Source organism: Salvelinus alpinus, chromosome 20 (genome assembly GCF_045679555.1).
Source record: "Salvelinus alpinus chromosome 20, SLU_Salpinus.1, whole genome shotgun sequence".
NCBI classification, from domain to species: Eukaryota; Metazoa; Chordata; class Actinopteri; order Salmoniformes; family Salmonidae; genus Salvelinus; species Salvelinus alpinus.
In genome coordinates this window covers 45,067,590-45,090,731 of record NC_092105.1, presented here as the reverse complement: position 1 = coordinate 45,090,731, position 23,142 = coordinate 45,067,590, and the positions used below count along the sequence as shown (strand labels likewise).

Sequence of the window (23,142 nt, the reverse complement as noted above, 5' to 3'; positions counted from 1 at the left end):
TCTCGTGGTATGAGAATCCTTTAGGTGCATTTTGGCAAACTCCAAGTGGCATAAAGGCCTGCTTGCTTGGTGGAGTGCTGCAGAGATGGTTGTCCTTCTGGAAGGTTCTCCCATCTCCACAGAGGAACTCTAGAGCTCTGTCAGAGTGACCATTGGGTTCTTGGTCACCTCCCTGACCAAGGCCCTTCTCCCCAGATTGCTCAGTTTGGCCGGGCAGCCAGCTCTAGGAAAAGTATTTGTGGTTTCAAACTTCTTTTAAGAAGGATGGCGAGCACTGTGTTCTTGGGGACCTTCAATGCTGTATACATTTTTTGGTACCCTTCCCCAGATCTGTGACTCGACACAATCCTGTCTCGGAGATCTACGGACAATTTCTTCAACCTTATGGCTTGGTTTTTGGCTTGGTTTATGGCTTGGTTTTTGCACATGCACTGCGAACTGTGGGACTTTATATAGACAGGGGTTTGCCTTTCCAAATCCATTGAATTTACCACAGGTGGACTCCAAGTTGTAGAAACATCTTAAGGATGATCAATGGAAACATGTGTATCAATGGAAACAAAAGTACATTAATCCATTTTAGAATAAGGCTATAACATAACAAAAATGTGGGAAAAGTCAAGGGATCTGAATACGTTGAACGTTTTCATGCCTTGAAATCACTCGTGCTCCTGGTAGAAGTTACCCTGATGATCTAGCATCAGTTTACCATCCACCTAAGGCATTCACTCCCAACATGCAATACTGACCTTACATCAGGGAAACGTCATCCTTCTCTGAACAAGCGCACACACACAGGAATAAAAACACAGAGGTGTGAAAGCTTGGCAGGTGTCTGTCAGCAACGTGCAAGTATGCACACACACACGGCCAAAGAGCCTGGCATTTATACCAAAGCAGTGCATAGTTGTAGTGTGGTCCCCACTGCTCACAATCCACCAGTGCAGGGCCAACAGCCTATGAGATGTGCATCCTGAGCCATCCCATATATCAATGAGTGATCTAATATCATGGTACATGTTTTCACATTCACAGACTAAGTGCATGCATGAGTGTGTATGTGTGTGCTTGTATTCATGCGTGTTGCAGCACAACCACACAAAGCTAGATACAGTGGGGAGAACAAGTATTTGATACACTGCCGATTTTGCAGGTTTTCCTACTTACAAAGCATGTAGAGGTCTGTAATTTTTATCATAGGTACACTTCAACTATGAGAGACGGAATCTAAAACAAAAATCCAGAAAATTCCATTGTATGATTTTTAAGTAATTAATTTGCATTTTATTGCATGACATAAGTATTTGATACATCAGAAAAGCAGAACTTAATATTTGGTACAGAAACCGTTGTTTGCAATTACAGAGATCATACGTTTCCTGTAGTTCTTGACTAGGTTTGCACACACTGCAGCAGGGATTTTGGCCCACTCCTCCCTACAGATCTTCTCCAGATCCTTCAGGTTTCGGGGCTGTCGCTGGGCAATACGGACTTTCAGCTCCCTCCAAAGATTTTCTATTGGGTTCAGGTCTGGAGACTGGCTAGGCCACTCCAGGACCTTGAGATGCTTCTTACGGAGCCACTCCTTAGTTGCCATGGCTGTGTGCTTCGTGTCGTTGTCATGCTGGAAGACCCAGCCACGACCCATCTTCAATGCTCTTACTGAGGGAAGGAGGTTGTTGGCCAAGATCTCGCGATACATGGCCCCATCCATCCTCCCCTCAATACGGTGCAGTCGTCCTGTCCCCTTTGCAGAAAAGCATCCCCAAAGAATGATGTTTCCACCTCCATGCTTCACGGTTGGGATGGTGTTCTTGGGGTTGTGCTCATACTTCTTCTTCCTCCAAACACGGCGAGTGGAGTTAGACCAAAAAGCTCTATTTTTGTCTCATCAGACCACATGACCTTCTCCCATTCCTCCTCTGGATCATCCAGATGGTCATTGGCAAACTTCAGACAGGCCTGGACATGCACTGGCTTAAGCAGGGGGACCTTGCGTGCGCTGCAGGATTTTAATCCATGACGGCGTAGTGTGTTACTAATGGTTTTCTTTGAGACTGTGGTCCCAGCTCTCTTCAGGTCATTGACCAGGTCCTGCCGTGTAGTTCTGGGCTGATCCCTCACCTTCCTCATGATCATTGATGCCCCACGAGGTGAAATCTTGCATGGAGCCCCAGACCGAGGGTGATTGACCGTCATCTTGAACTTCTTCCATTTTCTAATAATTGCGCCAACAGTTGTTTCCTTCTCACCAAGCTGCTTGCCTATTGTCCTGTAGCCCATCCCAGCCTTGTGCAGGTCTACAATTTTATCCCTGATGTCCTTACACAGCTCTCTGGTCTTGGCCATTGTGAAGAGGTTGGAATCTGTTTGATTGTGTGTGGACAGGTGTCTTTTATACAGGTAACGAGTTCAAACAGGTGCAGTTAATACAGGTAATGAGTGGAGAACAGGAGGGCTTCTTAAAGAAAAACTAACAGGTCTGTGAGAGCCGGAATTCTTACTGGTTGGTAGGTGATCAAATACTTATGTCATGCAATAAAATGCAAATTAATTATTTAAAAATCATACAATGTGATTTTCTGGATTTTTGTTTTAGATTCCGTCTCTCACAGTTGAAGTGTACCTATGATAAAAATTACAGACCTCTACGTGCTTTGTAAGTAGGAAAACCTGCAAAATCGGCAGTGTATCAAATACTTGTTCTCCCCACTGTACATCAACATGAGTAGCCCTGAAAGGTGGCTTACATTATCCCTGTGCTCACTTCAACAAGAGCCTATATACTCCCACTTCATTATCAATACAAACTTCATACACTCATATCTCATGGATAATGTATGAAGAATGCTCTTTCCAATACAGTGAACTCCTCTTACAGGAGTCAGCAGAGTGAACTGTACTGCCTAATAGAGCAGAGGCAGGCTTGCAGATGCTAAAGGGCACTGTTCGCTTCCCTGAGGCTGTGTGGTCAGTCAGAAGTGACTTCACCCACTGCAGTTAACTATTCCAAGCATTTCCCCCTACCACAACAGAGCTAGGGAGATGCATAGAGTGATAGAATGAGAGAGAGAGAGAGAACAAGAGTGCGAGATGAGAAAATGAGAAAGAAACAAACCGCTGAATAGGCGGTGGTGACGGAAACAACAATAGCTTGATTGCGGAGGCACTGCTTTGACGTGAACAGAAAATGAGGTCATGTTGCTGGGGCTCTTTTTTTTAATTATTAGTCACCAGTGCCTTTTTTTAGCCTAGCGGGCAGCTATGCCGGTTGGCCATCCACTGGGAACAGGGCTTGGGTTAGCGGCTAATGTGCTTAGCGGAAGCTCCGGGCCGTGTGGTACATCACCTGTGGCACGCTCTCTCGCTTTCAACCTCCCCTCTCTTCATGTATTGCTCCTGGATAGTCTATGGCAGGGTTGTCAGATGGCCCGAGGGCAGTTTGAGTAAAAAAAATGTTTTTATAAACATAAAATAAAAGCTATAAGAACATCGAGCAATCAAAACTATGGACAGAGGACAATTTTGGGAAAATGAAAAATGGAGAAACAAACTTTGTTGTGTTCCATTTTAAATTCAGGCTGTATTGCATATATATTTTTTCTCACCCATCTACAAACAATACCACATAAGGACAAAGTGCAAAATGTATAGACATTTTTTCAAATTTATACAGATATTTTTTTTACATAACATCACCGAGTACCACTTCATATTTTCAAGCATGGTGGTGACTGGATCATTCTATGGGTAGGCTGGTCATCGGCAAGGACTAGGAAGTTGTTTTAGGATAGAAAGAAATGGAATAGAGCTAAGCACACAGAATCCTACAGGAAAACCTGGTTCAGTCTGCTTTCCAACAGACATTGGGAGACAAATTCACCTTTCAGCAGGACAATAACCTAAACACAAGGCCAAATATACACTGGAATTGCTTACCAAGATAACCTGAGTGGCTTAGTTACAGTTTGGACTTAAATCAGCTTGAAAATGTAATGACAAAAATTGAATATGTCTGTCTAGCAATGATCAAAAACCAACTTAACAGAGCTTGAAGAATTTTAAAAAGAATAATGTGTAAATATTGTACAATCCAGGTGTGCAGAGCTTTTAGAGACTTACCCAGAAAGAGTCACAGCTGTAATCACTGCCAAATGTGATTCTAACATGTATTGACTAAGGGCGGGGTGAAAAATATGTAACGGAGAGATTTCAGTTTCAATAAATGTGCAAAAATGTCTAAAAACATGTTTTCACTTTGGCATTATGGGATATTGGGTGTAGATTTTTTTTTAAATTTTGAATCAAATTTGAATTCAGGCTGTAACAAGTCAAGGGGTATGAATACTTTCTGACGGTACTGTTGGCTTTCTATAACAAAAGGGATTGAATACTTGACTCAAGACATTTCAGCATTGTTTTCTTGTGTTGAGAAACATAATTTCACTTTGACATTGTGGGGTATTGTGTGTATGCCAGTGACACAAAATCTCAATTTAATCCATTTTAAATTCAGGCTTTAACATGTGTAAAAAGTCAACGGGTGTGAATACTTTCTGAAGCCTCTGTAGGGGGAGAGAGAAATAGGAGGAACACGATAGAGGGGATTGATTAATGGAAATAAATGTGTTTAAACACCAAACATTTAAAGACATTTGGCAAATGTCATTATGCCTACACTTGTAGCCTGAATTGATCCATGAATTGACGCTGTCCGTGGGTTAGTCTCGACAAGTCAACGCTACCTTAGGGAAAAAGTTCAGTGTTATTGTCGAACCACAATATTGATTGCAGCAATCCAACCTCTCAGTTCATATTGTTGTTGCTGGACCAAATAAGAACCTGTGGAGAAGGTGGTATGTGTTCGACTGTGTTTGATAGCCAGGAGATGTGGGTGGACGTGTGTGTGCCCACACAAGGGTTTCCGTTAGCCGGTAAACTTCAGCTTTTGGAACCCCTTCCTTTTCTTTTTTTTTGCCAATAAATAAAATTGTTGTCCCACAAAAATAGAATAGAACTTCATTGCAAAATAATGTGTTTTATTAATTAATGGAAATACCAGTCAATGTGCTCCAACTTCAAAGGCAAATAAAGTGCCTTCGGAAAGTATCCACACTAGGGATGCACAATATATCAGTGGACATATCGGAATCGGCCGATATTAGCTAAAAATGCCAACATCGGTATCGGCCCTATGTCTAGTTTAACACCTATGTTAAAAACCGGTGTCAAAGCTACCGTGCATATCTATATAACATAGGTACAGGATGTAAAATTTTGCACTACACGTGCAACACAGCATTCCTAACCTAGCCCACAATGTCTGCTGTGTGGATCGAGCAGTCAACAAGTCGAGCAGTCATTTGAAAGAGTAAGAACATTTCAGCGAGACAACTCCAAAAGGCGAAATCCATTAAAGCCAAGATTTCACCGACTGGTCAAGCACCGGTACACTACCAAGTGCGCTATTTTTCAGATGTTGCCCTTACCGGAGTTACACAGTAATAGAGTAACTGCTATTACCTTCATGACATACATACTACGGAACGCCGTTTTGGTCTTTCCGTGTCAAAAAAGATATAGTAGCACTGTCAAAGCTGTACAAAAAAGTCTGCAAACACCGGCCACGAACATTGTGTTTACAATATCGCGTTGGTAATAAAAAATTAATTTGTTTGACCGCAAATTCTGGGGTAGCTAGCTTTAGCTTGGTACCTAGCTAGCACCAATACAACCAGCCTGAAAACAATGACCTGTAGAAACTGCAGTCATTTTCATTATTCTTAGCAATGATTTAGGAATCCTTGTGAGTAAATATTAGCTAGGTAGCAACCTGTTTGCCTATTGAAATTTAACTTCAGTTCATGAAAATAAATAGCTAGCCAGCTACTTAACCATGTTGCCAAAGCTAACGTTATAAGCAGCCAGCTAGCTGGCTAGTAACGCTCGACCGGACCGGGTTATGTTGTGAAGCTAGCCACAATAAGGATTAGGCACAAAAGTGGAATTTGCGGTTTGCCTTCAAAATAAAAGTATGTAATTGACAGTGATGCAAATGAAGACAAAAAGTAGAATTATGCCATACTTTTATTTTGAAAATTAAAAATGATTAAAAATCTAAAAAAATATCCTCTGCAATCTACACACAATACCCCATAAATGACAAAGCTATCAGGTTTAGAAATTTTAGCAAATGTATAAAAAAATAAGAAACCGAAATACCTTATTTACATAATTATTCAGACCCTTTGCTATGAAACATGATTGTGTCGAGGCACAGATCTGGGGATGGGTACCAAAAAATGCCTGCAGCATTGAAGGTCCCCAAGAAAACAGTGGCCTCCATCATTCTTAAATGGAAGAAGTTTGTAACGACCAAGACTCTTCCAAGAGCTGGCCACCCGGTCAAACTGAGCAAGCGGGGGAGAAAGGACTTGGTCAGGGAGGTGACCAAGAATCCAATGGTCACTGACAGTGCTCTAGAGTTCCTCTGTGGAGATGGGGGAACCTTCCAGAAGGACAACCATCTCTGCAGCACCACCAAATTAGGCCTTTATGATAAGAGTGCCCAGACGGAAGCCACTCCTCAGTAAAAGGTACATGACAGCCCGCTTGGAGTTTGCCAAAAGGCACCTAAAGACTCAGACCATGAGAAACAAGATTCCTGGTCTGATGAAACCAAGATTGAACTCTTTGGCCTGAATGCCAAGCGTCACGTCTGGAGGAAACCTGGCACCGTCCCTACAGTGAAGCATGGTGGTGGCAGCATCATGCTGTGTGGGGATGTTTTTCAGTGGCGGGACTGAGAGACAAGTCAGGATCGAGGGAAATGTGAACGGAGCAAAGTACAGAGAGATCCTTGATGAAAACCTGCTCCAGAGCACTCAGGACCTCACTGGGACAAATGTTCACCTTCAACAGGACAACGACCCTAAGCACACAGCACAGGTGTGGCTCTGGGACACGTTTCTGAATGACCTTGAGCCTGGACTTGAACCTGATCGAACATCTCTGGAGAGACCTGAAAATAGCTGTGCAGCAACACTCCCCATCCAAACTGACAGCGCTGGAGACGATCTGCAAAGGAGAAACTCTTCAAATACAGGTGTGCCAAGCTTGTAGCGCCATACCCAAGAAGACTGTAGGCTATAAATCGCTGCCAAAGGTACTTCAACAAAGCACTGAGTAAAGGGTCTGAATATCTATGTAAATATGACATTTCATTTCTGATTTTCTTTTATATACACATTTAGCTTTGTCCTTATGGGGTATTGTATGTAGATTGATGAGGGGGGGAAACAATTTAATCAATTTTAGAACAAGGCTTTAATGTAACAAAATGTGGATAAAGTCAAGTGAATACTTTCCGAAGGCACTGTATACTTCGCAGGCTAATAAATGCTCAAGTTGCTTGGAAATTAGCGTCGAGTGTGTGCGTTTCTATATTTACTCGCACAATAGACGTAAGGTCCTCATAAGAGACTTCAGCTAAGTGTACTCTGACTGGGCAAAACTGGGAAGATTGTGTTGACTATCTCCATTTCCAGTGTGCCTGCCGAGAGGTGATTCTTTCTCCATATAGAGTAGACAGCCTCAAGACATCTTCCGTTTCTTGAGGAAAAGTAACAAGGCTGATGCGCATTGCAAGCTGCTCCAAGGAGTTGGACAGTTTTAACTACCCAACATCAGCGGCTCACTTTGAGCAGGCCAAGGTCCTCCTCAAACATATTGACTCGGTACCGGTACCCCCTGTATATAGCCTCGTTATTGTTATTTTATTGTGTTACTTTTTAATGAATTCTTTTTTATTTGAGTTTATTTGGTAAATGTTTTCTTAACTCTTTCTTGAACTGCACTGTTGGTTAAGGGCTTGTAAGTGCATTTCACGGTAAGGTCTACACGTTGTATTCGGCGCATGTGACAAATAAAGTTTGATTTTATTTGAAATTAGAGGGAAATAATTGTGTTTGTCAGGCCTGGTCCTAGCAGTTTTGCTGCCGCCCTAGGGAAGATCAACATATGCCACCCCGTGTCATGTATAATATAACCTGCTGCATAAGTTCTCCTAACCTGCTACAAAGTCAAATCTGACATTAATTTTACAAAAGCTGGATCCCTTCTAGTCATGATCGGCCAGTCCTGGTGTTAGACAGCCTAATTAAAATGTTCATGCCTAGGCTAAATTCCAATTAGAGAGGCCTAGATTGTGTTTGAAAACAGCTGTGTTTTGTTATTTATTAAAATGTTCATACAAATAGCTCTTTAGCAAATTATATTATACAAATATAATATTTTAAAGTTGTGTTTTACGTATAGGCGGCTGTTCTTCTAGGCTAAATGTTTAAAAATATATATTTATAGCTGGGATGACACCGCAAACGGTAATGTTTTGCTTCTCAATACAACCGGTCACGTTGGTATAAGATCATTCAACTTTATTTTATTACAACTTCACAGGCTAATTTCTATTCTGGTAAAATGCATTACAATAATCTAAAATAGATTTTGAGCACCTTGGGTGGACACTAATGCATTACGCATCTAATGCATATGGATGTCGGATAAATTTGTAAAATGTCCGGTAAATTAAAATCTTGCCTGCTCAAGTTGTCCAGCGCCAAATGTTCTAAACGGAAACACTGGCCCGTGCGTGCATGCATTTGTCCATGTGTAATCATCTCCTGTAGGGAACAATCTGTTGCACTGTTTAATTTTGATCCCGTTAAACCACCTGTTAAAAGCTTCAATCCCTTTCTAGTTTGAGGTTAGTACTATCAAACCAGCACAACATTGTGTTGTCAACGTAGACTTTGTCGCTACATTTTGCACGGTCTCAGACCCCTCCAGCGACTTGTATTGGTAAAAGAGTATAGCAACAAACGTAGCTACTTTTTAAGGCTGCCTCTGCTACTTTTGGTTGATTTAGCAACTTCCCTGTTTGCGTGACCGCTCGGCTGAGCTCAGCTGTGCTGCTCTGCAGTCTGCTCCCTCTCCACGGCTCAGCTTCCGCCGGCTGCTGCCTGTGTGCACCCGTCATTTGCGGCCCTTCCCTGCCTCTCCGCTCCCTCCCCAGCCCCTCTAGGTCCTCTCCCCAATGCTGCACCGAGTGAAGTTATTACATTGGTTCCTTGTTAAATGACACCAAAGCTCTCCATTAAATAAATAACAATACATAAATAAATAAACATTTTCTAAAACATTATACGTTTTTTCTATGCTGCTTAATTATTTACTATCGGTTCCTCCTTCAAACATTCTGTTTAGTTTTGGAGAATTGCTCATTGCATGAGCGTGAGGGACAGCATAAGCATAAAAAAGTATACATTAACGTTATGACGTCATGACGTCATCTAGCGACGAATGGAGAAACAAAAAGCTACTTTCGTTGAAAAATATTTTGCAACACTAACATATTGTTAATTCTCATACACACACACACAGCTGGGTGTATGACCACACTCTCTGGCCCCAAGTCATGCTGTCACCATCTCTCCCAGTGCATGGCAATCTTTCGTCTGAACTCACCTTCTGTCTTTTTCATCCCCACTCACCCTCTTTTTGTATTCTCCCTTTCTTTTCCCCTCAATGTCTGGGTCTAAAACACACATTCTTTCACAAAAACTATTTTCTTCCAAATAACACTACCAATTTCTCACTCATAACAAAAACCCATGGATGTAATGATAAAAATAATAATTTGACATACTAATCAAAACCAGGGGTTAGTATCAAAAATGACAAAAACCATAATAATGCCACAACAACCCTGTCCAACACGATGTGTACTCTCTTGTGCCACTGCCAACATATGACAGGTTTGGGATCATTGTGAGACTTGAACACCAGGTTGAGAGAGAGCTGGCTGTGATTTGTATTGGCCTGACATGGGTTCCGGCAGGGACAGATTGCATTGGGCTATCCCTGCTGTGCTTGACATTCTGCTAGCCTGGCTAGCGGTGAGCACGTCCTTGGCTGCCCTTTCTGGTGACTGGTGATGTAGTGACTGGACGTGGTGACTGGATGTGGAGACTAGGGGGTGGTAGGGTTTAGGGAGTGGGCTAAAAAGCTCTCTAGGGCAGCGGTTCCCAACCTTTTCTGTTCTGGGGACCACCAAAAGCTCAAGGACAGGTTGGAAACCACTGCTCCAGGGGAGAGATATCTGTAGTGGGAGAGGACACGTCAAGCTTAAAGACACATTGTTTAGGTACAGTGCCTTCGGAAAGTACTCAGACCCCTGGACTTTTTCCACATTGTTAGGTTACAGACTTTCTAAAATGTATGATCGTTTTTTTACTCAATCCATAATAACAAAGCAGAAACAGGTTTAGAAGTTTGAATACTTATGCAAATGTGATTTTTAAATGTCGTTTTAAAATTTGCACAGACTGTTTACTCAGTACTTTGTTGAAGCACCTTCGGCAGTGATTATAGCCCCAAGTCTTCTTGGGTATGATGCTACAAATCTTGGTATACCTGTATTTGGGGAGTTTCTTCCAGTCTTCTCTGCAGATCCTCTCAAGCTCTGTCAGGTTGGATGGGGAGCGTTGCTGCACAACTATTTTCAGGTCTCTCCAGAGATGTTCGATCGAGTTCAATTCCGGGATCTGGCTGGGTTACTCAAGGACATTCAGAGACATGTCCCAAAGCCACACCTGCGTTGTCTTGGCTGTGTGCTTAGGGTCATTGTCCTGTTGGATGGTTGAACCTTCGCCCCAGTCTGAGGTCTTGAGCGCTCTGGAGTAGGTTTTCATCAAGGATCTCTCTGTTCATCTTCCCCTCGATCCTGACACGTCTCCCAGTCCCTGCCACTGAAAAACATCCCCACAGCATGATGCTGCCACCACCATGCTTCACCATAGGGATGGTGCCAGGCTTCCTCCAGACATTCAGGCAAAAGTGTTCAATCTTGGTTTCATCAGACCAGAGAATCTTGTTTCTCATGGTCTGAGAGGCTGTAGGTGGCTTTTGGCAAACTCCAAGTGGGCTGTCATGTGCCTTTTACTGAGGAGTGGCTTCCGTCTGGCCACTCAACCATAAAAGCCTAATTGGTGGAATGCTGCAGAGATGGTTGTCCTTCTGGAAGGTTCTCCCATCTCCACAGAGGAACTTTAGCGCTCTGTCAGAGTGACCATCAGGTTCTTGGTCACCTCCGATTGCTCAGTTTGGTCGGGTGGCCAGCTCTAGGAAGAGTCTTGGTGGTTCCAAACTTCTTCCATTTAAGAATGATGGAGGCCACAATGCTGTAGACATCTTTTGGTACCCTTCCCCAGATCTGTGCCTCAACACAATCCTGTCTCGGAGCGCTACGGGCAATTCCTTCGACCTCGTGGCTTGGTTTTTGCTCTGACATGAACTGTGAACTGTGGGACCTTATATAGACAGGTGTGCCTTTCCAAATCATGTCCAATCAATTGAATTTACCACAGGTGGACTCCAATCAAGTTGTAGAAACATCAAGGATGATCAATGGAAACAGGACGCACCTGAGCTCAATTAAGAGTCTCATAGCATATTTATGTAAGTAAGGTAAGTTTTTTGTAATAAATCTGCAAAATCTCTAAAAACATTTTTTGCTTTGTCATTAGGGGTATTGTGTTTAGATTGCCGATGATTTTTTAATTAATACATTTTAGAATAAGGCCGTAACGTAACAAAATGTGGAAAAAGTCAAGGGGTCTGAATACTTTCCGAAGTCACTATCTACTGTACATCAGAGCAAATTCCAGTCCGGAAGGGCTTGAGCAGTCTTTTTTGGTTTCTACCTCGTAGTTAATTGCAATAAGGAGTGTTCTGGACTAGAAGTCGACCAATTATTTGGAATGGCCGATTTTAAGTTTTCATAACAATCGGTAATCGGCATTTTTGGACACCGATTGTGTCCGATTACATTGCACTGCATGAGGAGACTGCGTGGCAGGCTGACTACCTGTTATGCGAGTGCAGCAAGGAGCCAAGCTAAGTTGCTAGCTAGCATTAAACCTAACTTAGAAAAAACTATCTTAACATAATCACTAGTTAACTACACACGGTTGATGATATTACTAGTTTATCTAGCTTGTCCTGCGTTGCATATAATTGATGCCTGTTAATTTATCATCAATCACAGCCTACTTCGAAAAAAACGGGTGATGATTAAACATGCACATTCACGAAAAAAAGCACTGTCGTTGCACCAATGTGTACCTAAACATCAATGCCTTTATTAAAATCAATAAACAAGTATTTTTTTAAACCTGCATATTTAGTTAATATTGCCTGCTAACATGAATTTCTTTCAACTAGGGAAATTGTCACTTCTCTTGCGTTCTGTGCAAGCAGAGTCAGGGTATATGCAGCAGTTTGGGCTGCCTGGCTCATTGCGAACTGTGTGAAGACTATTTCTTACTAACAAAGGCCGTAATTAATTTGCCATAATTGTACATAATTATGACATAACATTGAAGGTTGTGCAATGTAACAGCAATATTTAGACTTAGGGATGCCACCCGTTCAATAAAATACGGAACGGTTCCGTATTTCACTGAAAGAATAAACGTTTTGTTTTCCAAATTATAGTTTCCGGATTTGACCATATTAATGAACTAAGGATCGTATTTGTGTGTGTTATTATAATTAAGTCTATGATTTGATATTAGATAGAGCAGTCTGACTGAGCGGTGGAAGGCAGCAGCAGGCTCGTAAGCGTGCATTCAAACAGCACTTTCCTGCGTTGGCCAGCTGTGCTTCAAGCATTGCGCTGTTTAGGACTTCAAGCCTATCAACTCCCGAGATTAGGCTGGCAATACTAAAGTGCCTATAAGAACATCCAATAGTCAAAGGTATATGAAATACAAATGGTATAGAGAGAAAGTCCTATAGTCCTATAATAACTACAACCTAAAACTTCTTACTTAAACGTTAGCTTTTTTACATGGCAAATATTGCACTTTTACTTTCTTCTCCAACACTTTGTTTTTGCATTATTTAAACCAAATTGAACATGTTTCATTATTTATTTGAGACTAAATTGATTTTATTGATGTATTATATTAAGTTAAAATAAAAAAGTGTTCATTCAGTATTGCAATTTTTTTGCTTTTTTTGGTCCGCGTTGAAAAATCATAATCGGTCGACCTCTATTCTGGACACCAAGGACTGGAATTAATTAAACAGTCCTGCTATACAGCCACACATGCTTGCAGGCTATACACACGCACATGCACATAAATGCCCTCACCAGTAAGGTTGGGCGATGTCTAGATGTTTATACCTTCATACCATTCCTGTACCATACCAGGGTATACGGTATTACCGGCAGTGCATGCAAAGACTCGCTGTTTTTATCCAAATGTATAAAATACTAAAATGACGTACTAGGGAATTCCCATAGCGGATTTTATCTAAATGCTAACAAGCACAAGCGAACAAACCAATTGCAAGGACAGACAACCAGTTCATAAAGTTTTACAAATATCTCAAAAGGGTACTCACAGGATCCAGGAAGCGATGAATTGTCTCTGCCGTAACCAAGAAGCGTTATCTTGCAAGCTAGACACTTAACTAGCAAGTTAGCAAACCAAATGCATAGCTGTAGCCCTGAGCTGGAGAGAATTTATTTGGCACAACTAAAATGGTTCTAAGATATTTAGCTGCTAAACATTAGTGAATTTCAAGTGTAACTTGATCACCTCTATTCATTGTTGTGCAGCGCAAGAGTCGCATCACGAAGCAAAAACATACTATGGGTATTTCAAAATACTCCGGTATACAGTATAGCACCCAAGTCTACTCACCAGCACAGCTAATTTACTCAGAGTAGTGTTTCTTTAAAGCCAGTGATATCCAAGGTCAAACATTATTAGGAGAGCACACACCCCGTGTAGAGATGTAGGGCATCAGATGAGGAAATTATTTCCATCTCTACCTTCCATCCACTCTCTCCCTCTCGGTCTCCCCTCTTCTTACTCTTGATAGTGTCCTTTCATCCCCCTCTCTATTTTCCTTCTTCCCCCGATGCCCCCTCTCTCTCTCCAAGGTCAAATACAGGCTCCGTGTGATGCGTTAGCCTGACAACTCACATTCAATTCTTCCGCTGCTCTGTCGCTACATAAATGATGTCAGTCTGACTAAAGTAAGTAATTTGTGGTGACGAGGGGCACAAAGGTGGTGGTATTTTCAAACCGCCACTTTACCCAAATGTGTTTAGGCCCAACCCATCGGCTTCTGGTCCAATCAGACAGTGCCGAGTGGGTACGAATTCGGTGAAGGGTCATTACGGATAAGATCCAGACTCATTGCGGATTAGAAACTAACGTCCATGGCTGGGGCGGTTGGCTGGAGCAAGGAGTCTGGGTAGCCAGACAAGTGATGTGTGTCGTTTCTGCCGTAGGACAGGACACACTCCAGACTTCTAGTCTCTAACACCGGAGGGCCTCAGACATAGAAAAACACACTGAGCTTTAAAGGCCTACGAGTCACACTCAGGTGCATATCCACACATGTGAGCGTAAACACACACAGATAAGAACACACACACACACACACACACACACACACACATATATATACAAAAAGGGAGAGTAACCCAAGAATGGCATGTTATCATTACACGATCTGTTCTGGTACACACAGGGTGAGAGGTAGCTCGATTGCACTTGACGTAATGGAGCAATTGAGTGCATGTCACAAACGCCGAGAGCCAGGGATGTACCAAACACACACACACACCACCGTGGTCAGCCATGATCGATCGAGTAAGGGTGTGATGGTGCATCGGCAGTGGAAACTATCACAGGGCGCAGTGGGGAAAACATGTCCCAGTCACAACCCCCTAAGGAAATTTAGGAGGGGAGGGAGACAGAGGATGTTTTGCAAAGTTGTTACTAGTTCTGTCCCAATAAACAGCAGGCACAACATGACATCCAAAGCACTTAACATTATCTGGGCGCTGTGATAGGAATACAAAAGTCTGTCTGTTTTGCAAAAGAGACATTATCTCGATGACACCACACTCTGTAAATAAAGGAGAAAGGGGAGATAAAGATACTTCTAGGCAAGCCAACTCTTAAGCAGAGTGGGGTAAACACTGCCTACCCTAATCAGTGGTAGGAGAAAATTATTAAAAAGTGGACCTACCGTTCGAAAGGGGTGAGAGCTGGAAGCTACTTCTCTGTAGTTCCCTCTGCTTTTACTGAGAGAAAGAGAGCAAGAGAGGGGAGGAGAGAGTGAGAGAGGGGAAACAGTGCCAGTTAGGATGAGCAAGCCTTGTATAACACCATTGTACATTCAGTGCATACATAACACTGCCTCATTGGAAAACACAGAAGCCTGTATTCCAACAGACCATGATGGTGTTATTTTAACAGCTCCAAATTCAACGAATGTGCCGTTAAGACCGCATATTAAACTTTAAATGAGAGACTGTTCCGAGTGATTTTTATTTTTTATTTCACCTATATTTAACGAGGTAGGCCAGTTGAGAACAAGTTTATTTACAACTGTGACCTGGCCAAGATAAAGCAAAGCAGTGCAACAAAAACAACACAGAGTTACACATGGGATAAACAAACGTAAGGTCAATAAAACAATACAAAAATCTATGTACAGTGTGTGCAAATGTAGTAAGATTAGGGAGGTAAGGCAATAAATAGGCCATAGAGGTGAAATAATTACAATTTAGCAATTAAACACTGGAGTGATAGATGTGCAGAAGATGATATGCAAGTAGAGACACTGGGGTGCAAAAGAGCAAAAATAAATAAATACCAATATGGGGATGAAGTAGTTGGGTGTGCTATTTACAGATGGCTAAATTTTGGCTAAATTATAAATGGGCTATGTACAGGTGCAGTAATCTGTGAGCTGCTCTGAAAGCTGGTGCTTAAAGCTAGTGAGGGAGATAAGTGTTTCCAGTTTCAGAGATTTTTGTAGTTCGTTCCAGTCGTTGGCAGCAGAGAACTGGACGGAGAGGCGGCCAAAGGAAGAATTGGTTTTGGGGGTGGCCAGAGAGATATACCTGCTGGAGCGCGTGCTACAGGTGGGTGCTGCTATGGTGGGATACAAGGGATCTTGAAGGAGGAAGGCTAGAACTCCATTTTGCAACGCCCTGCCTTACCCTGTGGACAGCGCTTAATTGGAGCCAATTTCCTCCTAGAAGGACATTTATAAGTGACCCCAAACTTTTGAACGGTAGTGTGTGTATATATATATATATATATATTGAGAGATATATTGTTTGGGTGTAGGGCCTGATCAGAGCCTGAAGGTACGGAGGTGCCGTTCCCCTCACAGCTCCGTAGGCAAGCACCATGGTCTTGTAGCGGATGCGAGCTTCAACTGGAAGCCAGTGGAGAGAGCGGAGGAGCGGGGTGACGTGAGAGAACTTGGGAAAGTTGAACACCAGACGGGCTGCGGCGTTCTGGATGAGTTGTAGGGGTTTAATGGCACAGGCAGGGAGCCCAGCCAACAGCGAGTTGCAGTAATCCAGACGGGAGATGACAAGTGCCTGGATTAGGACCTGCGCCGCTTCCTGCGTGAGGCAGGGTCGTACTCTGCGAATGTTGTAGAGCATGAACCTACAGGAACGGGTCACCGCCTTGATGTTAGTTGAGAACGACAGGGTGTTGTCCAGGATCACGCCAAGGTTCTTAGCACTCTGGGAGGAGGACACAATGGAGTTGTCAACCGTGATGGCGAGATCATGGAACGGGCAGTCCTTCCCCGGGAGGAAGAGCAGCTCCGTCTTGCCGAGGTTCAGCTTGAGGTGGTGGTCCGTCATCCACACTGATATGTCTGCCAGACATGCAGAGATGCGATTCACCACCTGGTTATCAGAGGGGGGAAAAGAGAAGATTAATTGTGTGTCGTCTGCATAGCAATGATAGGAGAGACCATGTGAGGATATGACAGAGCCAAGTGACTTGGTGTATAGCGAGAATAGGAGAGGGCCTAGAACAGAGCCCTGGGGGACACCAGTGGTGAGAGCACGTGGTGCGGAGACAGATTCTCGCCACGCCACCTGGTAGGAGCGACCTGTCAGGTAGGACGCAATCCAAGCGTGGGCCGCGCCGGAGATGCCCAGCTCGGAGAGGGTGGAGAGGAGGATCTGATGGTTCACAGTATCAAAGGCAGCCGATAGGTCTAGAAGGATGAGAGCAGAGGAGAGAGAGTTAGCTTTAGCAGTGCGGAGCGCCTCCGTGACACAGAGAAGAGCAGTCTCAGTTGAATGACTAGTCTTGAAACCTGACTGATTTGGATCAAGAAGGTCATTCTGAGAGAGATAGCAGGAGAGCTGGCCAAGGACGGCACGTTCAAGAGTTTTGGAGAGAAAAGAAAGAAGGGATACTGGTCTGTAGTTGTTGACATCGGAGGGATCGAGTGTAGGTTTTTTCAGAAGGGGTGCAACTCTCGCTCTCTTGAAGACGGAAGGGACGTAGCCAGCGGTCAAGGATGAGTTGATGAGCGAGGTGAGGTAAGGGAGAAGGTCTCCGGAAATGGTCTGGAGAAGAGAGGAGGGGATAGGGTCAAGCGGGCAGGTTGTTGGGCGGCCGGCCGTCACAAGACGCGAGATTTCATCTGGAGAGAGAGGGGAGAAAGAGGTCAAAGCACAGGGTAGGGCAGTGTGAGCAGAACCAGCGGTGTCGTTTGGCTTAGCAAACGAGGATCGGATGTCGTCGACCTTCTTTTCAAAATGGTTGACGAAGTCATCAGCAGAGAGGGAGGAGGGGGGAGGAGGGGGAGGAGGATTCAGGAGGGAGGAGAAGGTGGCAAAGAGCTTCCTAGGGTTAGAGGCAGATGCTTGGAATTTAGAGTGGTAGAAATTGGCTTTAGCAGCAGAGACAGAAGAGGAGAATGTAGAGAGGAGGGAGTGAAAGGATGCCAGGTCCGCAGGGAGGCGAGTTTTCCTCCATTTCCGCTCGGCTGCCCGGAGCCCTGTTCTCTATCCTGATGCCTAGTCATTTTACCCTGCCTTCGTGTACATATCTACCACAAATACCTCATCCACCTGCACATTGATCTGGTGCTAGTAATCCCTGTATATAGCTAAATGGTGTATTTTATATTTGTGTTACTATTTTGCTTTTTACTATTATGTTTCAATTCTGCATCGTTGGGAAGGGCTCGTAATTAAGCATTTCACAGTTAAGCTTACACTCGTTACATTCTGCCCATGTACCGTTTTATTTAAATTTTGGCATGCAGCACTAATGGAATGATGAGCTGTGTCACAACCAAGGAGATTTCTACACCACTGGTGGTGAATGGTGAATGTGTGAACACCCAAACGGCTTTCACTGCACACGCACACACACACACACGCGTACAGTACACGCCCAACATGCACATGCACACATCTACACAAGCATACACTAGGCTTGGGCGGTATACCAGGGTATTTGGAAAAAGCCACTGGATGTTTTTTTTTATACATTTGAATATTTGTAGTTATTTTAAGTAAATACCTGCAGTCAACATGTGCAATACGTTAGGTGAAATGCAGAACGCAATCTTTATCTCCTGTCACAATTTTTCATTATGAAGCTTATCGGTAGTCCCAAGTCATGTGGTGTTTGTTTAGAAGCACACAAAGACGAGACCGGAAACTTGTGTGACACTATTGTGCAGCATGCGCCAGGTGTTCTAATTACAGTATGGAATTAACAACTTAAATGTTTGTCGGCTAGATACAATACATTACCTAAAGTACGTGGACACCTGCTCGGAGAACATCTCATTCCAAAATCATGGGCATTAATATGGAGTTGGTCCCCCCCCTTTGCTGCTATAACAGCCTCCACTAGATGTTGGAACATTGCTGCGTGGACTTGCTTCCATTCAGCCACAAGAGAATTAGTGAGGTTGGGCACTGATGTTGGGCGATTAGCCCTGGCTCGCAGTCTGCGTTCCAATTCATCCCAAAGGTGTTCGATTGGGTTGAGATCAAGGCTCTGTGCAGGCCAGTCGAGTTCTTTCACACCGATCTTGACAAACCATTTCTGTATGGTCCTTGCTTTGTGCATGAGGTATTGTCATGCTGAAACAGGAAAGGGCCTTCCCCCTAACTGTTGCCACTAAGATGGAAGCACAGAATCTAGAATGTCGTTGTATGCTGTAACGTTAAAATTACCCTTCAATGGAACTATGCAGCCTAGCGCAAACCATGAAAAACAGCCCCAGACCATTATTCCTTCTCCACCGAACTTTACAGCTGGCCCTATGCATTTGGGCAGGTAGTGTTCTCCTGGCATCCGCCAAACCCAGATTTGTGAAGCGTGATTCATCACTCCAGAGGACACGTTTCCACTGCTCCAGAGTCCAATGGCGGCGAGCTTTACACCGCGCAATATTACACTGCAGAGGAGCAAACACACACACACACCTGCTCTTATACATATATAGGCATACTCTCACAACACACTCGTCCAGTCTCTCCTCCTCTCGCCGTATCCCATCCTAATTATAGCATGCCCATTAATCAGCTAAAGCTGAAATTATACCACCTCCAACATGTAATCAGATTGTGAAGAATGATAAAGTCACGCCGCATTCCCCTGGTTCAGGAGAGGAGGGGTGTTGGGTGTAAAACGAATTGGTATGCATTCTCTACGGAGCACATTCCGATTAGACACAAGCAAACAAACAGTGCTGCGATCGGATTGATTAAGCACGGCACCGGTGCCGGGGGACGGTAAGTGCGCTCGCTTTCGGGCAGTTATGGATGAAGACCATGAAAATAAGTCACTTTTTATTTGGCCATAACTGTTTTTTATTTTTGGAGAACGAACCGCCGACTGAAAACGGGACGGCCGGGAATTCATGCTGTTGAGTCTGTTTCTGCGGTAACATGGACTCTTACTGTGATATAACTTTGTTGCTCCTTTGTGAAACAAGCAAGGTGTAGTAACAAACAGGCATAAGCTTCTTGCCCGTGGCAGCCAAGGGGCACATGACCAAACCATTTGGGGGTTTTTTGGAACACAGTCAGGGTGTCAACTTAAGCCACAGTACTATAAAGAGTAGGAACAGTAGAATACACAAGGTGCAATTTTGAAATCGGTTTGTGCATCACATTTTTTTCTCTCGCAATGTCAGTCACTGACATTCACTCAGTTAGCCATGTCAGCTAACAATTTTTTGATTGGTAGTTAGTCTATCCAGCTATCGAAACTTGCAGTAATCATTGCCGAATACCGACCGGACACACACCTTGACCTCCAGGGGCCTCATTCTCACTCAGCTATCATATTAACATGGCATAAGTCATCGCACCATCTCAAGCTGCAGTCAATTTTATGCAGTTCCAGGCACAGACTCTTAAGGATGTCTTGGCTACACCTAACCCCCTTTTCCCCCAACAGTCAACTATGGAGTACACAATTATATTCATAACCATATTAGTGATTGCGGTTGGGTTTAATAAAGGGAGGCCTGCAAGAACCTGGGTCAATATGTTGGAAGCAAAACCTAAAAAACGGTGTTTGGAAGGTAACTAGGAATCAAAGAAACATTTGTGTTCATTATCTGTTAAATGTTATTTTTTCTATTTTATAATTGTTGCAATGAGACATAAGACAAGGAGCCGCTATGTTAGGTATAAAACACAAATGGAGATGATAGTTGTAACCATTAAGGCAGAAGCATGGGTCTGAAGGTCATCTCCTTCAATGTGAAAGACATCCATGGGCCAATTAAAAAGTTTAAATATGAAATAAAAAGCTATTGCACAAGAGACGCACCTGCCAGATAGTGGGCACCTCAAGCTCAATAAAACCTGGGCTAATCAGGTGTTTTTCCTCATCACATAATTCTGGGAGGTGAAGGGGAGCAGCTATTCTAACACACAGACCTACCAAATTTGTTTTACTTGGAGTAAAAGATAAGGGAGATCAATATTATTGAACGGTTCCATTGCAGGAGTGAAAGTCTCAATGATCAATGCTCTTAATGAAGATCAACTCAGGTTCATGAAAACTATTCTTGATTTGATTTCTGATAACGTAAAAGGGGTTGTTTTTGATAGGAGAGTATAACTACATTTTATCCGGTACTGATAAGGCTCACACCTCTAGAGCACCCATATGCAGATTGTCCCGTGCTTTATGAAATGGCTTCATGGAACTGGGTCTAGTAGAGTGTGTGGAGACATTTGAACCCTAAAAATAAGAGATTTTGCATTTTACTCCCACCTCCATAAATGTTATTCTTGTATTGACTACTTCTTCATGCCAAAAACAGACGCATATAGAAATGTAGAATCTTGAACATTACTCTCTGATCATGGGCCAGTGTCAGCTGTATGGGTCCTGGAGAGAAATTCACACCCCACATTGTGGAGGATGAACACCTCACAACTTGATGAAGCTGAATTTAGGCAGTTTATTTATACAGAATTTGATCAGTGCTTAGAGTTGAACCAAATACCTGATGTTTCACCTGCCGTTCTACGGGAAGGCGATAGTGAGAGGGTGTACTATTTCCTATGCAATCAGCGAGGGAAAAAAGTGAAATTACGCAGGAAATGTGACGATGACATCAAGAGATTGGAAAACAACAATCCTCATACGATTAAAAGGAGGCCCGTAATGTCCTTTCGGAGATTTCTAAAGCAACCCTATTATAAGAACGGGAACAGAGCAAGTCGTTTACTTTCTTTCTGGTTAAGGAAACCACAGGCATCTACTATCATTCAAAAGGTTCAATCAAATGATGTCAATACACCCTTTGTTACAAGACCCCAGGATTCATCAGCAACCTTAGCAGAGTTTTATGAGAATTTATATTCAGACTTCGAAAAATACCCTGAGCCTGATAAACTACAAGGTTTCCTCCGAGGCATTGAACTCCCTCATTTGACGAGCTCAGCAGTGACAGAACTAGATAGACTTATACCAGAAGTAGATATCAGAATGGCTATGAAATAAATGTACTCAAAAATAATAAAATATTGCGGTTCTGGTGGTACACTGATGGTACATTAATGAATTATATAAAACCTTCCCGGAACACGTTACTCCAATATTAGTGGAAGTGTTTTCAAATGTATTAGGAACCAGAGAGCTTCCTTACACTTGGAGATAATATCTGATCAGTGTTAAACATAAACGATGGAAAAATGCTACTGACTAATTCATATAGACCTATCGCTTTGCCCCAAAATTATTACTAACTGCTTATATCCATTTTGGCAAAGCGACTAGGAAGAGCTAACACAGATATTAAACACCGTGATCAAACGGGGTTCATTGCTGGTCATCAACTGTCGGAAAATATAAGAAGATGCCTAAATGTTATATCATGCCAGGGTGAGGAAAATATGGCACTGGCTTTGGATGCACAGAAGGCTTTTGATCAGGTATCATGGTCTAATCGGTTTCAAGCGCGGCATGAATTTGGATTTGGCCCCAAGTTCATTAGACTGGTCAAAATCCTTTAGTCAACTCCTCATGCAAGAGTCCAAGTAAATGACCCTTAATCTGCACCTTTTATTATTAAAAAGGAGGGGTCCAGCAAGGATGCCCACTAAGCACGCTCCTTTTTTCCATTAGTATTGAACATCTAGCCCAGATGATAAGATCCAGTCTGAATATCAAATGCATAGAAATTGGCGAGGAAGAGCATTAGATCTCTCTGTATGCTAGTGATATATTGCTGTTTGTCTAATGTATGCAATTATGTGCCATGCTTGATTAATGTAAAATAACATATGGGATTTACTCAGGATATAAACTGAATGTACAGTGGGGCAAAAAAGTATTTAGTCAGCCACCAATTGTGCAAGTTCTCCCACTTAAAAAGATGAGAGAGGCCTGTAATTTTCATCATAGGTACACTTCAACTATGACAGACAAAATGAGGGGGGGGGGAAAAAATCCAGAAAATCACATTGTAGGATTTTTAATGAATTTATTTGCAAATTATGGTGGAAAATAAGTATTTGGTCACCTACAAACAAGCAAGATTTCTGGCTCTCACAGATCACAGACTCAAAATCTCATGATACATGGCCCCATTCATTCTTTCCTTTACACGGATCAGTCGTCCTGGTCCCTTTGCAGAAAAACAGCCCCAAAGCATGATGTTTCCACCCCCATGCTTCACAGTAAGTATGGTGTTCTTTGGATGCAACTCAGCATTCTTTGTCATCCAAACACGACGAGTTGAGTT

At 43.0% G+C, this 23,142-nt stretch overlaps 1 protein-coding gene across 5 annotated transcripts in view; it reads right to left on the bottom strand.

Annotated features, from left to right (window-relative positions):
* Positions 1-23,142, bottom strand: part of LOC139546988 (double-stranded RNA-specific editase 1-like) — a 192,198-nt gene that overhangs the window by 90,413 nt on the left and 78,643 nt on the right. For 3 of the 5 annotated variants that reach the window (XM_071356001.1, XM_071356000.1, XM_071356003.1), the window contains one exon: positions 15,115-15,169. The exons of the other annotated variants lie outside the window; for them this stretch is intronic. The gene's annotated coding sequence lies outside the window, so the exon portion shown is untranslated. The remainder of the gene's footprint in view (positions 1-15,114; positions 15,170-23,142) is intronic. 5 annotated transcript variants of the gene reach the window in all.